The sequence below is a fragment of the Felis catus genome, chromosome A1 (assembly GCF_018350175.1).
Source record: "Felis catus isolate Fca126 chromosome A1, F.catus_Fca126_mat1.0, whole genome shotgun sequence".
NCBI lineage: Eukaryota > Metazoa > Chordata > Mammalia > Carnivora > Felidae > Felis > Felis catus.
This window is the reverse complement of record NC_058368.1, coordinates 95375732-95393497: the sequence shown is the minus strand read 5'-3', so window position 1 is coordinate 95393497 and position 17766 is coordinate 95375732. Positions and strand designations below refer to the sequence as shown.

Here is a 17766-nt window from a genome sequence, read left to right as displayed (position 1 = left end):
TGTTTTTATTTCTTTTTGAGAGAGAGAAAATGAATGAGCGGGGGAGGGGCAGAGAGAAGGGGCGACAGAGGATATGAAGCAGGCTCTGTGCTGACAGCAGTGAGCACGACATAGGGCTCAAACTCGCAAACCGTGAGGTCGTGACCTGAGCTGACCTCGGGCGTTCAACCCATGGAGGCACCCAGGCGCCCCAATATGTCAAAGATTTTAATTGTAACAAACGCTTTTATATAAATTGCTGCCAACACTAAAAGAAAAACATGAATAATGCTATGTTAATTTTAATAAATTTAAAGGGGCTTTTCATTTTACACAATACCACTTCGAATTTGATGGCAGTAATACTGAGTTGACACAAGAGTTGGTGAATTCACTCAACTCAGTTTTAAAACTATGTCAGATCAGTTCTAAAAACAATAAGCCAATTTGTCAAATGGATGCAAATATTAAAGGAAAATGACTTTTTAGGAACCGCTTCTATTACTGGAAACACTTTTAAGTACGGATTAAACTTACCCGCACGTGTGAACTTACTTTTTTCAATGGCAGATCCTGCAAAATCTAAATACACACCAAGCACTCCTGATGCAAGTTTAAGATCCCAATTAAGATGTGCTATGTGTAGATTACGTGTCAGGTTTTGAAGACATTCTCTGAAAACAAAATTTAAAACATCTCATAAACAATGTTTTAAATGGAACCTATTTGAAATGGTAAGAGCCTTGATCTATAGGGTTAAACAAAATATATATCCACGTTATTTTTATCAGGCATGAGTCTATAGTGATCTAAATAAATGATGGTTTTATTTATCTTCAGTAAATACATAAATGAAGGAGAATAGGTAAATCTCCCACACAGAATTCCAAATGATTTATGGAGATGCTCTCCTGTTAAGGAAGTCGAACATAACTATCCTACCCCTTAAGTCTTCCTTCCAAGAGGTACAATACAGAAAGGGCTGAGGGAGTAACTTGGCAGTGGAGATACGCGAAAAATACCACCTCAGGTGATCAAGGTTAACCTCTGCGGTGAGTCCTGTTGAGAGCATGTACCCTTGATATGAAGTGATGACATTGGCAACATACTTCAGTGGTCTTCCTCCCAGACATCCCGAACCTCTACGGTATGTGTGTTTGTCAACATTAACACCGAACAATTAATTCAATTCTCATACAATTTACCTGGAGATAGCATCAGATCCCACAGAGTGAGGTCCTACAGGACTGACCGCTCCCCTGCCCCACGTCAGACACCAATCTCACATCCTCGCTGTCACCAGTGCTTTGGACCAACAACTATAGACCCCCTTCTCAGGTTCTACTGATTCGGTAGAATGGTTCATAGAACTCAGAGAAATAGTGTACGTACTAGATTACCAGCTTATTACAAAGTATATTAATGGATGGGAATGAAGAGCTAGATGTATCTGTCCCCCTAGGGAGTCTGGGGGTCTGCACACAGAGCTGATCTGGTTCACCATCGTGAAAGCTCTCTGAATCGCATCCTTTTGGGTTTTTATGGAGACTCGTTATATAGGCATGATGAAGTCATTGGACATTAGCAGCTGGTTCAACCTCCAGCCCCTCCCTCCTCCCTCAGAGGTGGGGAGGGGTGGGGTACTGAAAGGTCCAAACCTTCAATCACATGACTGGTTCCCCTGGCAACCGGCCCCCATCCTTAGGTACTTACCAAAAGTCACCTCACTAACATAAACTCAGGTGTGGTTGAAAGGTTTTTGGTTTTTGGTTTTTGGTTTTTGCTTTTAAAGAATATCAAGACACCTTTCTGGCTGTCTTCACTTAGGAAATTCTAAGAGTTTTAGGGGCTCTGCACCAAAGCTGGGGATGAAGGCCAAACATGCATTTCTTACTACAAATCACAACATCACAACCCCTGTATAATCATGAGAAAAACATGAGACATGTTCAGTCCAGTTCAGGGACCTCCTCCAAAATACTGACCAATACCCTCCAAATGTCAAAATCATCAAAGCAAAAAGTCTCAGAAACCATCACAGTGAAAAGAAGCTAAAAAGACAGGGTGGATGTCCTAGGTGGGGTCCTGGAGCAGAAAGAAAGGCATTAGGTAAAAAGAAAGGAAATCTGTGTAAAGCATGGATGTTAAAAATAACGAATCATTATGGGCTTATTCATTATGACAGACACACCATACTAGGAAAATTAGGCATAGGGCACACAGGAATCTGTCTACTACAGCCACAACTTTTCTGTAAATCTAAAGCTATTCTAAAATAAAAATGTATGGCTCAGTCGATTGAGTGTCTGACTCTTGATTTCAGCTAAGGTCATGATCCCAGGGTCATAGATCAAGCCCCACATCAGGCTCCATGTCAGGCTCTGCATTCAGCATGGAGCCTGCTTGGAATTGTCTTTCTCTCTCTCTACTACTGCCCCCCCACCCCGTCCCTTTCCCCGACTCACACGTTCTCTCTAAAATTTAAAAAAAAATTAAGAATAAAATGAAATAAAAATATTATCATAAGCATTTAATCTCATTTGTTTTTTTTTTCATTTTTTAATGCAGCTAAGAAAAATTTTTAAATTTCATCTATGGCTACATGATGATCCTTTTATAAAGATCCTTTTATAAAGGATCCGGTTATAAGGAACTGCACTAGAGGGGCACTGGGGTAGCTCAGTCAGTTAAGCGTCCAACTTCAGCTCAGGTCATGATCTCATGGTTTGTGAGTTCGAGCCCCATTTCAGGCTCTGTGCTGACAGCTCAGAGCCTGGAGCCTGTTTCAGATTCTGTGTCTCATTCTCCCTCTATCCCTTCACCACTTGCACCGTCTCTCTCTCTCTCTCTCTCTCTCAAAAAATAAACATTAAAAATTTTTGAAAAAAAAAAGAAGAAAAAGAACTGGGCTAGAGAATAGGGTTGCCATGGAGTAAACAGCAATAAACCCGTTGTTGGGAAAATTCTGGTTTTTAAGCCTGCCTTTGCCACTTACCACGTGTATCGCATGCTCTCTTAGCCTGAGGTTCTCAAACACGCAATGAGAATAAAAGGGTTGTTGCAAAGATCACATAAGACAGTTCGTTTGAAGGACGCCAGCATAGTTCCCGTCCAGTAAGGAACAAACACTTGTTGACTGCTAACATGGGCTGGTTTCTTGCTCTTGCAAAAGGAGGCAAATCATTGCAATGCAGTCTGAAGCTCTGGGGAATTACAGAGAAAGGAATAATTACATGTTGGGAAGGTTTCCCAGAGAGAACAACATGTGACCTGGATCTTCGAAGATTGACTACAGGTCCAGGAAAACTGTTGATTCCCACTTGGATATCTCTAGTCTCGATGTTAAACACACGAGATAGAATGATTTTGTTCTCCCACCCTTAGCGTTCCATTCCCATCCTCTTGGTCATTACTTTCTTGGCTGCCAAGCCACCATGTTCTCCTTGGGTCTGTCCTGAGACAACGTAAAAGTGATACTCTAAAATTTCCACATCTGGGGCACCTGGGTGGCTCAGTCGGTTAAGTGTCCGACTTTGGCTTAGGTCATTATCTCGAGGTCTCTGAGTTCAAGCCCTGTGTCGGGCTCTGTGCTAACAGCTCAGAGCCTGGAACCTGCTTCGGATTCTGTGTCTCCCTTTTTCTTAGCCCCTGCCCACTTGTTTTCTCTCTCTCTCTTAAAAATAATAAACACTAATATTTTTTTTAATTTCCACATTTTATAATTCATTCATTTATAATTATCATATGCACCAACTTATCTTTGCTTGGAGCTTAAAAGAGTATTTTTTTGTATTGAAGTGTAGTTACAACATACTAGTATACTGTATACATATATATAGTGTATATTGTATATAGTATACTAGCATTAGGATACTGTATATATTATATAGCATCAGTATACTGGATATAGTATAACTAACTACGTTAGTTACATTAGTTAACCCAACATCCACGAGTATTTCATTAGTTTCAGGTGTACAACATAGTGATGTCACAACTCTACACACTATGCTTCGCTCACCTCAAGCGTAGTCACCATCTGTCACCATCACAATGCTATTACGATACCACTGCCTATATTCCCTATGCTGATTTTAATGCGTTGGAATAAAGGGGCTTAGTCACCATCCACTACCTAATCGATTGACATAACCCTTAAGTTGTTCAAATTTGGCTGTAGCGCTAAGAAAACTGGCCCATGGTTTGCTTCCCAGTGGAAGATGGACGATTAACTCCACCTCCAGCCGAATCCCTCAGGGATGACGATCTCTTCTCCTGAAGGACTTGGCTTTCAAGCCACCCATCCATCTTGTATCTACCCTCTATCATTCTCTCACTTCACCAATATTGTCTCAGTGCTTACCACGTACCAAGTACTGGTGACACATTCTTCGGAATGAATGTGTTCTCATGTCTTTCTCACAGGTGTCCGTCATATTTTCCGAGGAAGGTGTAAACAACTTCAAGACTCAGTTTATGGTTTCCTCTCTCTTCTGCCACTTTCTTGGGCTCCTAGCCACTTCCGTCACGCCCTGCGCACACACCCACCTCCCATCGCTACCCACCGCCATACTATCAAGGGGCAGGAATTCCTGTCCCCTTCTGGTGGTCCTTCAAAGTGGACTAAGAATGGAATTGACTTGAGACAGATTAACAGGAGAAAATCAAACTTAACTGCATGAGTAACAGGGAATCCACACCAACACGGAAACGCCAAAGACCGCCAGGCAAAATGAGGTACACGTCACCCTGAACTAAGGAGAATGGGGTGGGGGTCCGAGACTTCACAGGGAGCGAATGCACTTCATAGGAGAGTAAGAAGAGTGGATGTCAGGGTAATTAGATGTTTGTCCTGCCTGATAGCTGGGACACTCAGATAAAATTTATCTCCAATCATGACCTTTATGCTGGGAAAGAGCCCCAATCTAGATGCTTCTCTGTAGTTAAGGGAGGGGTTGAGGTTTCCCTTGAGCCTACAGGGTCTCGATTGCTTTAGCTCAAAATAATCTTCATGCTATCTATCTTGGGGCGGCCTGCCCTCAGCCCCTACAACACCTGCTTTACTTTCCTACCTACAAGGGAGGCAGGGATGGGCTTCGAAGGGCATTGTGTATAAAGGAGAAAACCAGTGAAGGATGTGAGCGCCTTATTTTATTTGCAGATAGGAAGTTATCTGGCCCTCTACTCCAAACTTCCCTGACCCTACAGGGCAACTTCCTCAGTATTATCATGAAATCTGCTTTCCAGTGATTGTGATTCAATTCAGGTTTATCTCTTGGCCAGCCCCCCTCCTTTCCGTGATAAGTCACCAAAAGTTGGTTTTAAGTATCAGCAGCCCCTGACCTTACCAATGGGGTGGGGGTGGGGGTGAAGACTCGCATTCTCACAGGAAATGAGGATGGAGGGAGGGGGGCGTTGGGGGAGTAGTTCGGGATCTCCCCCATGCAGCTCTTTCCCTTGGTACAAACCCAGTATGAGCGGGAGCGGGAGTTCACGGCACGGATGCACCGACCTGAACCAGCAGTGGATTGGAGTCTGACACAGACCAGATCTCAGGCTCTGAAAGCTATTCAACTTAATTACTCTCCCAGCACGGAGCAAAATGGGAAACTGGGCGCTATAATCAGCGCCAGTCTTCTTGACTGGTCCGATTGTTAAGGCTGCAGGGGGAACCAGTTGCGGCGGGGGATGGGGGGGCTCCCGGGTTTCCTTCCTACCCCTTAGTTGTTATTCCGAGGAATGCATTTAATTAGAGGGAGAACTCGGCTGTTTGCTTTCTAGGAGTTGGCTCTTTCTTAGGTGTTCCTACCGGCGCCTTTGCTTTGCTGAAAAACAACAACAAAAACAAAAACACAGCAAAAAGCAAAGGCCTGTTTACAAGGAGACCACATCTTTGGCTTCCGTCTCCCAGCATTCTCCCACACCAAAGGAAAGCAAGGTAGTGTGATGCAAATAGCCCCACAGTAGGCCACCTTTGCCAACCCCGGGACCTGTTTTCAACTGCATTCAAACTAGAACCCTCCAAAGACCCGTGAACTGTAAATAACTTGGGCTGTGAAAGGGGTCAGCTTGGTTTAATTTGGAGTTTCACAGAGCTTTTCTATAGCAATTCAAACACCGGTGAACAGACCCCTCCGGGGCCTTTAAAAAAAAAAAAATTCCAGGGCCAGCACCTCTATTTACGCTTTAGACTCCTGCCTGTCTGGTGGAGGTCTGCTCTTAAAAGCTAATGAGCTCTGGCTGCCCCGGGCGCTCAGTGGCGGACTGCCTCCTCCGCGCAGGCCTAAAATCTGAGCCGCTGAGCCCAGTGCCCACTGAAGAATCCAGTGGAGAGAAAGCAGGTGCAAAAAAGCCACGCAGAGGTTAACGGGGAGGCTGGGGACCCTTGGACAGTGGCCAAGCTGAGCAGACCTTGTGGTCACTGAGTGAGGCTCTCTCCTTCTGCAGGGGAGGAAGGCTCCCAGTCTGGCCCTGTCACGCTAGGGTCCTCTCAGGAGTATCTTCATTGCCTTCTTTTCTTCTAAAATACAACCTCAAAGGGGCGCCTGGGTGGTTCAGTCGGTTAAGCGTCCAACTGCGGCTCCGGTCATGATCTCACTGTGGGTTCAAGCCCCGCGTCTGGCTCTGTGCTGACTGCTCAGAGCCTGGAGCCTGCTTCGGATTGTGTCTCCCTCTCTCTCTGCTCCTCCCCCACTCATGCTTTGTCTCTCTCTCAATCAAAAATAAACATTAAAAAAAAATTTTTAATATATACTCAAATCTACAGTGGCCAGAAAAGTCAGAGGGAATACTGTCTTTACTCTCTGTCCCTTCAGAAGTCATTGATGGAAAGATCCAGAATCCCAAAGGATCACAAGGGGGAAGTGGTCCAGATGGAAAGATGTCGCGGCCAGAAGGGTTCTAAGGACACTTTGTATCCTGCTAACCAGTCTCTGTAGACATATTGGCCTCCCTTGGTCTGTAGAAATGATTTCAATTTCTCAGACTCGCGCTTTAGCCTCTCAGAAAACAGCTTAAATCGTGGCAAAAAAGATTCAAGTTAGCTCTTAGGAGGGACATTTTTCCTGCCAGAACGTGAGGCGTGGAATACTAAATACGGTTTTAGCATGTCTGGCTCTGAGGATATTGAAGAGAGAGCAGAGATTTTGAATGTTTTTTTTTCCCGAGGTTATAAGAACTCTTCTGCTTTGAACCAGATGACTCCTCAAAAGTGGCAAACTTTGCAAGATTTATTGGTAAAGACAGCTGCCTCCTCTGGCAAGGAGAATGAAAAATATCCCGGCATACACCATAAAGCAAGTTAATATCCCATTATGATCACAACCTAGAACGGCTCTCCCAGAAAGGAAGCTGAACTCCTCGGTGGACACGATACACTTCCGTGATCTTCCTTTATCGATTTATACGGCAAGGAGCTACCGCGGCAGGTTTCTGAGCATCCGTGCGGATTCACGGGCGAGGGCAGTAGGTCCCATAGAGTTCAGAGCAGTGTGCTCTCATCCTGGAGCAGGCAGGTCGGCTCAGCTCACTTCAGTCATGGACCAGCGAGGTTTTGTAGGGGTGTATCACCAGCCCCGGAAAGGCTGTCTCAGATGTCTGCTGTCTCCGATCCCAGTACGCTATGGCAGCAGATTTCCTCTTAATTTTTTCTTAGGTATATTTATTTATTTTCAGAGAGAGAGAGAGAGAGGGAGCACAAGTGGGGGAGAGGCAGAGAGAAGGAGAGACAGAATCCCAAGCCACCTCTGCACCATCAGCACAGAGCCCGACGCTAGGCTCGAACTCACAAACCGTGAGATGGTGACCTGAGCCGAGATAGGGTGGGATGCTTAACGGACGGCCACCCAGGTGCCCCAGAGTTTTTTTTATCAATCCATACTTGCACCAGCCTTTGGTTATGACATTGTATCTCCAGTTATGTAAATATAGTACCTGGAAAGGGTAAAGTGTCATCTGTCTGTCCCTAACCCATCTGTTTGGATCTATCCACAAGTTACACAGGAAGTTCCTACCTTACAGCGCGACCTAGGACTAGCTAGCAGAAATGAAGGCTCCAGGGGCACCTGAGTGGCTCAATCGGTTAAGCATCTATTGACCTTAGCTCGTTGCTTTTTTTAAAAATTTTTTTCATGTTTATTTATTTATTTTGAAGGAGAGTGTGCAGGAGAGGGGCAGAGAGAGAGGGAGAAAGGGAATCCCTAGCAGGCTCTGTGCTGTCAGCACAGAGCACGACCCGGAGCTCGAACTCACAATCTGTGAGATCACGACTTGCGCCAAAATCAAGAGTCAGACGCTTGACCGACTGAGCCACCCAGGTGCCCCTCAGCTCAGTTCTTGATCTCAGGTCGTGAGTTCAAGTCCTGCTGGGCATCGAGCCTCCTTAAAAAAAAAAAAAAAAAGAAGGAAAGAAAGAAAGAAGGAAGAAAGAAAGAAAGAAAGACAGAAAGAGAAAAGAAAGAAAGAAAGAAAGAAAGAAAGAAAGAAAGCCTCCCGAATACTCAACTGGGAAGAGGGGCATGTATGTGTGGGAGCACAAACAAGAGAGGAAGAGGAAGGACAGGACACTGATGAGGAACATGAAGACAGTGAAGAGAATGGATGTAGCCAGACCACACCCCAAAACACACTTCTCCCGTGTTGCACTTTTCTTTGGGTTGGGGCAACCTCGTGCCCATGGTGCCCTGCTGTGCCATGTATTCATTTCTGACTTTTGCAAGAGGAAGGTCTAGACCCCTCCTGAGCTTCCAGAAAACGAACGTGGCCCGCAACCAGAAAAAACATCGCGGTTTAGGGACCCTGGAAGGAGAGGGAGGCAGGGTCAAATACTTCTCTAAGGAGGATCACAGAAAGTTGTCACCAGTGTGACTGAAAGAAACAGGAAGCTTTGAAAAGCAGCTGTTCCGTCACTGCGACATGAACAGCCCCGCACATGTGATGCCCGCAAAAGAATGCCTGCCCACACAAAAATGACAGTACTCACAAGAATGTATACATGTGTGTGCACATAGTCACAGTCAATGCAATTAGCCAGGAGAGCGATGAGGGCAATCAGTGGGCTTTTTTCCACTGAAAAGAGAAAAAGAAGGGGTGCCTGGGCGGTTGAGTCGGTTAAGCATCCGACTGCGGCTCAGGTCAGGGTTTGTGGGTTCAAGCCCCAACGCGGGCTCTGTGCTGACAGCTCAGAGCATGAAGCCTGCTTTGGATTCTGTGTTTCCCTCTCTCTCTCTGCCCCTTCCCCAGCTCATGCACTCTCTCTCTCTCTCTCAAAAATGAATAAACAATTGTTTTTTAAAAAAAGACCAAAAGAGGGGCACCTGGGTGGCTCAGTCGGTTAAGCGGCCGACTTCGGCTCAGGTCATGATCTCGCGCGGTCCGTGAGTTCGAGCCCCGCGTCGGGCTCTGTGCTGACAGCTCAGAGCCTGGAGCCTGCTTCAGATTCTGTGTCTCCCTCTCTCTGACCCTCCCCCGTTCATGCTCTCTCTCTGTCTCAAAAATAAATGAACGTTAAAAAAAGACCAAAAGAATATACATAGTCAAAAAGGAAAAAAAAGGGGGAATTCCAAATGACTTCTGGAAATTTCTAATCTCACTATTTTCATGATTCCTTTCTCCTGGTGAGTTTGGCTTCCTTTGGTTGGTTTCACAGCCTCCGGATTTAATTCCTAGGAGGTAAAGGCTGCCAGGTGCCAACAGCTGAGCCCTGTTTACCTTGGTCTCACGGTATTGGCACCCCCACCACCCGTGTAAGAATTTGAGCCACGGCAGGGAAACCAGAGATTTGGAGGCTGGGCCCCATTTGCTTTATAGGCGTCTCATAAGACCTTATGGATCCTGCCCACCAGGAACAGGGGAGTCATTCTAATTCAGCAATTAGCCGATTGCCTGAATTATGTAACCCTCTTGAGGACCCGTAATGACTACAGACTCCATGCCTGCATTTTATCCATGAGACTACGTTGGCTCTCAAGTCTAACCTCACTGGCAGCTCGATATGAACCAGGCTCTTTCTTAAATGTCATCTATTCTGAATGCATATCCAATTCCCAATTCCTCTCTTTTAGTCCCAATGGTTTGATCCCCTTTGATGCCACTCACAGTCTTGCCCTTTCTCCATTCTTTGTCCCAGTGGATGCTTTGGGCCAAAGTACCACCAGCAGACAGCAGACAGCTTCTCTGCTTTTAGATTCTCCTCCCTCAGGGTGCCTGGGTGCCTGGGTCAGTTAACTGCCCAACTTTTGATTTTTCATTCAGGTCATGATCTCATGGCCCATGAGTCTGAACTATCAGCGCAGACCCCGCTTGGGACTCTCTCCCTCTCTCTCAGTCCCTCTCCCATTTGTACTCTCTCTCTCTCTCTCAAAATTAAGTAAATATACATTTAAAAAAGAAGAAGATTCTCCTCCCTCTATGAGGACTTGACCTTGCAGTATTCTTGACTGTCCTGGGCAAGACGCTGATCTTGCCCATCTCTGCTCCTCTGAAAGCAGAGAGTAAGCCAAAGAAAGTAGATCAAGATTATCTGGACACGTAGAACACACCAAGAGGTGTGGCTGAGTGAAGTGGCCTTCAGGAGAACCGAGTGCGGGCCTCAAAGAGGGGAAGGCTTCGGGAATGAAGGAAAGTGGGTATGAAACGTGGGGGAGGATGGGCAGCTAAACCACTTAAAAGGTTATTCAAAGAGAGGTCACATACAAGGGAATATGAACAAGGAGTCTGGAGAGAAATAAAATTTCCTAAATGCCAAGAAAAAAAAAAAAGGAAAGGAGAGGGTCTGAAGACCATCAGTGGGAAAAGCCGTGATGGGGAAAGATGGGGAAAATATGTGGATCTGTTTCGGAGCGATGGCACTCATCCAAACCTGCACAGGGCACAGCCCCTTCGCAACGATCCCTTCGCAGGTCATCCATCACTCATTAAAAGTGCGCCAAATGAGCCTTAAGAGAGATCGATGACCTTTCATATTTTTTCATGAATAATGTTAGCAATGGTGCCTTTCATCTTCACAGAAGTGCTCAGGGCCTCCAAAACTTTCCAGGCTTCTCTGCCCTTCACACAGACTGAAGTGCGAGGCCCTACGGCAGGAGCCTGGGAATGCTAAGCATCCGTGTAGTATTTAATTTTACCAGAGGGCACAGGGCTTACAAGTCGGTGTCTACTGTAAAATCCCTTTGGCGAGTCAGCGTGTTGCTAAATTCTGATTGTAAGCCTTAGCACAGCTGTGGCACAGACATAAAAATACAGCCTCTGAAACTATGGGAATAGGGTCCAGGCTCCTCCTGAGAAATAACTCAAGAGGCTAAGATTTTTTTCTCGCTCTCTGCCATATCCGAATAGCGTCGGTAAAATGGAACATGAGTTCCTAAAAAGATTCTTGGAACTGGACAGTGAGCACATGGGATTTGAAAAGTGAGGAAGGGGCATAGCTCAGATGATTAGGAAGCTCTGGGCAATACCGTGCTACAAAGATACTCAGTGTTAATACCGTAATGGAATTTTAAGTTAATTTCAAGTTCAGATTTCCTAGAGCTGGTTCGGGCTATATTCAGTATGCTCTTTCTGATTAGTTTTCAGTAAAGTCACTTTCTCTGCTTAAGCTAAGACTTATGGAAGGTGTTGGTTGGGTTCATTTTTCTTTTAAACCCACTGTGAAAAGCAAACATCTGGAACTTGAAATCATACACTTACATCCATTATAATTATTCTTTGTCTTTTTACGCAGAGATCCCATCTTCCTTCGACAATGAGCACTTACCTTGAGTTTATCAACCTAAAAGCGTCTGCATTAACGAATTTGCTATGGCTGAGAAGATTCCACCCAGGAACAAAACATATTTTTATAAGAAGTAATTTAAAAACCTGGGCACCTGGGTGGCTCCGTAGGTTAAGCGTCCAACTCTTGATCTCAGCTCAAGTCATGATTCATCTCATGGTTCGTGGGATCGAGCCCCACATTGCTATGTTTTGCAGCGTGGAGCCTGCTTGGGATTCTTTCTCTCTCTCTCTCTCTCTCTCTCTCTCTCTCTGCTCCCCCTCTCACTCAGGCTCTCTCAAAATAGATAAATAAACAACAACTACAACAACAAAACCAGCTATCCAACTTTGCATTGCCTCATTCCTCAATCTGACAATGATTTCTGAGTGTGCATGTAGAAAAAACTAATGAAGCCAACCCAAAAGAAAAAAAGAAATAAAGGAAACAAGATGGAAGAAATGAAGAAAGAGGAGAGAAGAACCAAAGAATGGAAAGATGGAGGGAGGAATTAAAAGAAAATAAGTCTGAGGCCTGTATTTATGATCCATTTCATGCATTCTCCTCCTGGAGTCAATCTCTAAAGTATTTTGTGTTCCTATTGACTGCAGCGTGTACACAGTGGATTTTCAAGGACAAGGACAGAAGTAATACATCGGTCTCCATCAGGAAGACACCTATCCATATCTTTCATCTAATCGTAAGTCTGTCCAGAAACACTTTTTCTTTCATGAGTACAAGCGAGGAGATAAAAAGAGAAGTCTAGAAGAGATCTATGACAGTAGGCAAGGACTAGCCACGTTTCTGTTAGACATAAAAGGAGATAACCCAAAGACAGGGCAACTTCTGTCTCCGTTCTCCACAGATCTCCACACCTATGCCCAGATTTCCTTTCTATCTTCAGAAATTTCTCTGCCTCTTAGACATTTCTTTGTAAAGACTTTTTTTTAATGTTTATTTACTTTGGGGGAGGGGTGGGCAGAGAGAGAAAATCTTCAGTAGGCTCTGCACTGTCAGTGCAGAGCCCTACACTGGGCTCGACCTCACAAAGCATGAGATCATGACCTGATCTGAAACCAAGAGTCAGATGCTCAACTGACTGAGTCACGCAAGATGCCCCTGTAAAGACTTCTTTACGCACTTTTTAAAAGTAGGTTTATTAATGGGGCACCGGGGTGGCTCAGTCGGTTCAGCGTCCGAGTTCGGCTCAGGTCATGATCTCACAGTTTGTGGGTTCGAGCCCCGCATCAGACTCTGTGCTGACATCTTGCTCAGAGCCTGGAGCCTGCTTCAGATTCTGTCTCCTTCTCTCTCTGCCCCTCCCCCACTCATGCTTTGTCTCACTCTGTTTCTCAAAAATAAATAAATGTAAAAAAAAATTTTTTAAGTAGGTTTAAGATATAATTGAACTACAAAACCAAAAAACAAAAACCCTATACATATGTAAGTGTATAAGTTGATAAGATTTAATATATGGGTACATCTGTGAAACCTTGGCTACAATTAAGATAATGAACATCCAACACTCTAAAGAGTTTTCTTGTGCTCTTTTGTTGTTTTTTTTTAACGTTTATTTATTTTTGAGAGACAGAGAGAGACAGAGCATGAGCAGGGGAGGGGCAGAGAGAGAGGGAGACACAGAATCCGAAGCAGGCTCCAGGCTCTGAGCTGTCAGCACAGAGCCCGACGCGGGTCTCAAACTCACGGACCACGAGATCATGACCCAAGCTGAAGTCGGACACTTAACTGACTGAGCCACCCAGGCACCCCTACATTCACTGATTTTTGAGTGGTGAACCAAAATGTTACATTCCTACTACTCATAATGTACCTCTTTTTACATACTGAATTCAATTTCTTAAAATTTTATTTAGAATTTTTGCATCTGTGCTCATGAGGGATATTGTTTTGTAGTTTTATTTTCTTATGACACCTTTATTTGGTAATGCTCATCTCGCCGAACGACTGGAAAGTGTATTAGTCAAGGTATAATGAGAAGTCATTAGTAATTGAACAGGGAAGTTTAATATTAAGAATGATTAACTAGGGGTGTCTGGGTGGCTCAGTCAGTTAAGCATCTGGCTCTTGATATTGGCTCAGGTCATGATCTCATGGTCATGAGATTGAGGCCCTCATGGGGCTCCACGCTGAGCACGGAGCCTGCTTGGGATTCTCTCTCTCTCCCTCTCTCTCTCTGCCCCTCCCCCACTTATACTCACTCTCTCTTTCAAAATAAATAAGATAAACACTTTTGTAAAAAATGAACGCTTAAAACAGAGGATGGAAGCAATGAGGTCCTGGCTAATAAGTACGGAGAAGTGTAAATAAAACACGAATAGCAACCACAACTCCTAGGGCTGAAATCCAGACCTTGGCGGAGACAGCATGGTTGTGGCTTCTCCACGATGGACTAGTCACCAATGTATGCACTAGAAGGAGTTCATGGAAATCTACCTTCCAGGGAAAACTGTTCATGGGGACACGTCTCACTCTGACTGTTCAAGTGGACTCATCTTCTCTTCCATGGTATTTATCTTCCATTGATCTTGATCTGGTCTATTTTTCATCATGCACCTTCTAGTTTTCACTGGGAAATTCAACTTTGGTCTTGTGAAGTATCTTCTATGCCTGAACTTAGCTTCTGAACACAGGGACTATAGGACGGGAACGTCAATCTAGTGTGTCCATCATCTGTTCCGTGTCTGAGTCCGTTTGGACGGACTTTTCTTCTTATGATGGGTTGCATGTTCTTGCCTCTTTGCTTACCTGGTGACTTTTGATTGGCTGCTATGACTTGTGAATTTCATGGTTTTAGGCATTGGAAAACAGCTGTTTTCCCATAAATATTCTTGAACTTTGTTCTGGGATCAAGTTAAGCTACTTGGTAACAGTTTGACCCTTTCAGGTCTTGCTTTTTGAGCTTTGCTGGACAGGACCAGATAGATGCGTGTTTAGTCAAAAACCATTTTTGTTCCCCTACTGAGACAAAACCCTTCTAAGTACTCACTCTTGAAGCCCCGTGCATGATGAGATTTTCGGCTCCATCTAGCGGCAACGGGAGTTAGAAGCCCTGCCCCATGTGAGCACCAGAGATTTTCCCCCCTCCGCCTTTCCTACGTCTCTTTCCCAGGCAGGCACTGACTGAGAGTCAACTGAAGGCTCAAGTTGGATTTTCCACTGTTCCCCAAAAGATCTCTTTCTGTGTAGTGCTCCCCTCCGAGGTACTCTGCCTTGCAAACTCTACCTGCTTTGGCCTCCCTGGACTTCCAGCTGGGTCTCCTCAAATCAAGGAAACTACCAGGCTCTACCTCTATTCCCCTGGTCTCTACTATGTCCAGTCAACAATACAGGCACTGAGCTGGGGCCATTATAAGGTTTCTTTCATCTGTCTTTCATTGCTTGCTACCCTGTTGTCTGATAGATTGCACGTGTATTTTTAGTTGTTCTGGGCAGGACTGTAAATTGAATCCCCGCTCTTCCATCTGGATCAGAAACACACATAGCAACGTGTCCCTTCTTACAATGTGAGTATCTATGTGGTAACACCCAAAGCCTCCAGCAACCAACGTTTAATATAGTCGAGAAAAGCATCATTAAGATCAAGACTCTACTGCAATGAGACCCAGAATTAAGCACTCACTGGTATGTGGTGTTGGGGGTCAGGCAAGATGAGTTCCAGCAAGAAAAGAGACAGTGGCGTGGGAGGTAAGACAGAGGTTGTACCCGAACCCGCTGTGCGTTTAAAATCTTCTTTCTTGGGGCGCCTGGGTGGCTTGGTCAGTTAAGCGTCCGACTTCGGCTCAGGTCATGATCTCATGGTCCGTGAGTTCGAGCCCCACGTCGGGCTCTGTGCTGACAGCTCAGAGCCTGGAGCCTGTTTCGGATTCTGTGTCTCCCTCTCTCTCTGCCCCTCCCCTGTTCATGCTCTGTCTCTCTCTGTCTCAAAAATAAATAAACGTTAAAAAAATAAAATAAAATAAAATAAAATAAAATAAAATAAAATAAAATAAAATAAAATCTTCTTTCTTTGCCAAGTTGCACACAGTCTTGCACTCTTCTTTGCAATCGGAAACTGGCAGCATATTTTTACACGGCCGTCCCGCCGTCCTCCTGCTTCCTGTGACACCATGGCATGAAGCAGCCCCAGGAGCTCGGCCAGCCCTCACACATGTGCAACCCAGAACTACCTTCAGAAAGACCCTTTCCCTTTTTTACCCCTCCACAGATGGTTCCCAGGCACCTTCCGTCCAGCTCTCAGGAGGCCCTGTAGAATTTCACACCAACCGCTCGCAGCAGTGGCCAACTGAGGAACAGATTGTCACAGTGAATTTCTCTCCTTTACTGTTTTGCTCCCTGTGGGAGATCGAACTGTTGGTCACAAGTCGTCACTCCTCTTAAGTTGTATTGTACATCACATCCACGCTGGTCCTCGTGGCGGGCAGACTCTACTTTCCCAGACTCAGATTTGCAACCTGGCCATGTGACCGGGTTCGGCCCGTGGGATGTTCTTAGACCCGACACAATCAGAAGCTCGAGATCGTCCCTGTCATGCTTTACCCATCCTCACAAGAGGAAAACATACCCACTTACCTGCTGCCCCTTCACCTTCTTTATTTCCTGAAATAAAGCCTAAAATATGGGGAACTGGTTTTAAGCTGGGATAGGGAAGGCAACAAAGGTAGTGTTCTAGAAGCCTTATCTGGCAATCACAGTGCGTGGGCATGTGAGTGATCACAGCCGGCCAAGCCTGACAAGGCCAAGGCCGCTAAGGCCTCACACCCACAGGGAGGAAGTTCTGGGTCCATCCCGCAGATGAGCAACTTAGCCCAGCAAAATGCTGGTGAAGAGTAGAATGAGAGCAAAGAAGCAGAGACTATAGTCATTTCCCCTGTTTTAAGGCTCTGTCAACGTTGTGCCCGGTCACCACATCTAAGGGACGTGTTGTGGAGCATGGTGGATTCGAGAGAGTGGCCGGTATTGAAGGCTTCTTGGGGGTCACTTCAAACCCTCCTGGCCTTACCTCTTATTCCATCCACCGCTGCAGCAATGAGTTCCGGGCTTCAACCAAGTCTGTGCGTGCGTAACGTGACAGCACCCCACTTTGGCCCGTGCCGTGCGCTTCTGGCTTTCCACCTCAGACCGTGTCTGATGCCATCGTGCAGAACTCTTAGTTTCCCGCTTGGCACTCACTTGGCACTCGAACGTAAACAACCTAGAAGTCCAGGAGAGTTAACACCCCAGGAGACCGCCCGGAACCAGTTGGAGAGGGACCTTACTCAGAAGGTTCTGTGGGACCATACCATGAGATGCTGGCAACAGTGGTTAAATCACCCTTACAATGGCTTTCTCTCCTTCACCACTTAGCCCCCCCATCCCTCACTCTTGCCCCCAACATCTCATTCCAAGTAGGTTACCTATACACGGTCTTTGTCTGAGATTCTGCGTTGGAAGGAACTCGGACTAAGACTGTTTCACAGTTTCAGAATATGGAGTACCAGTGGCCAACTACCAACGCCTCTGAGAAGAAGTATGTAAATTCTTCAGCTGGTCAGGCAGTCACTGGACAAATATTTATCAACAGGCTACTGTGTCACTAATACAGTAGTAAACAGACTTCTTTTGTCAAATAGACATTCTAGTAAGAAAAGTCTGATAATACACACACACACACACACATACACACACACACATTATGCCAAGTAGTACTAAGTGCTAAGAGTAAAGCCCAGTAAGAAGGAAAAAAGAGAGATGAGAGATTGATTTTTTAAATTTGTTTCTATGTTTATTTTATTTTTGAAAGAAAGAGAGACAGAGCATGAGCATGAGAGGAGACACAGAATTTGAAGCAGGCTTCAGGCTCTGAGCTGTCAGCACAGAGCCCGCCATGGAGCTCAAACTCACAAGCGGTGAGATCGTGACTTAAGCTGAAACCGAGAGTCAGACACTCAACCAACTCAGCCACCCAGGCACGGTTGATTTTTTAATGTTTATTTATTTATTTTAAGAGAGAGAGCACATGCAGGGGAGGAACAGAGAGA

At 45.3% G+C, this 17766-nt stretch overlaps 1 long non-coding RNA gene across 1 annotated transcript; it reads right to left on the bottom strand.

The window, feature by feature from the left end:
* Positions 1–248: 248 nt before the first annotated feature.
* On the bottom strand, positions 249–17453 carry LOC123385475. Its single transcript, XR_006598056.1, has 3 exons — positions 16749–17453; positions 2975–3182; positions 249–653 (listed from the first exon to the last, which is right to left on the bottom strand). It is a non-coding gene; the product is annotated as an uncharacterized LOC123385475 (long non-coding RNA).
* Between the last annotated feature and the right edge of the window lie 313 nt (positions 17454–17766).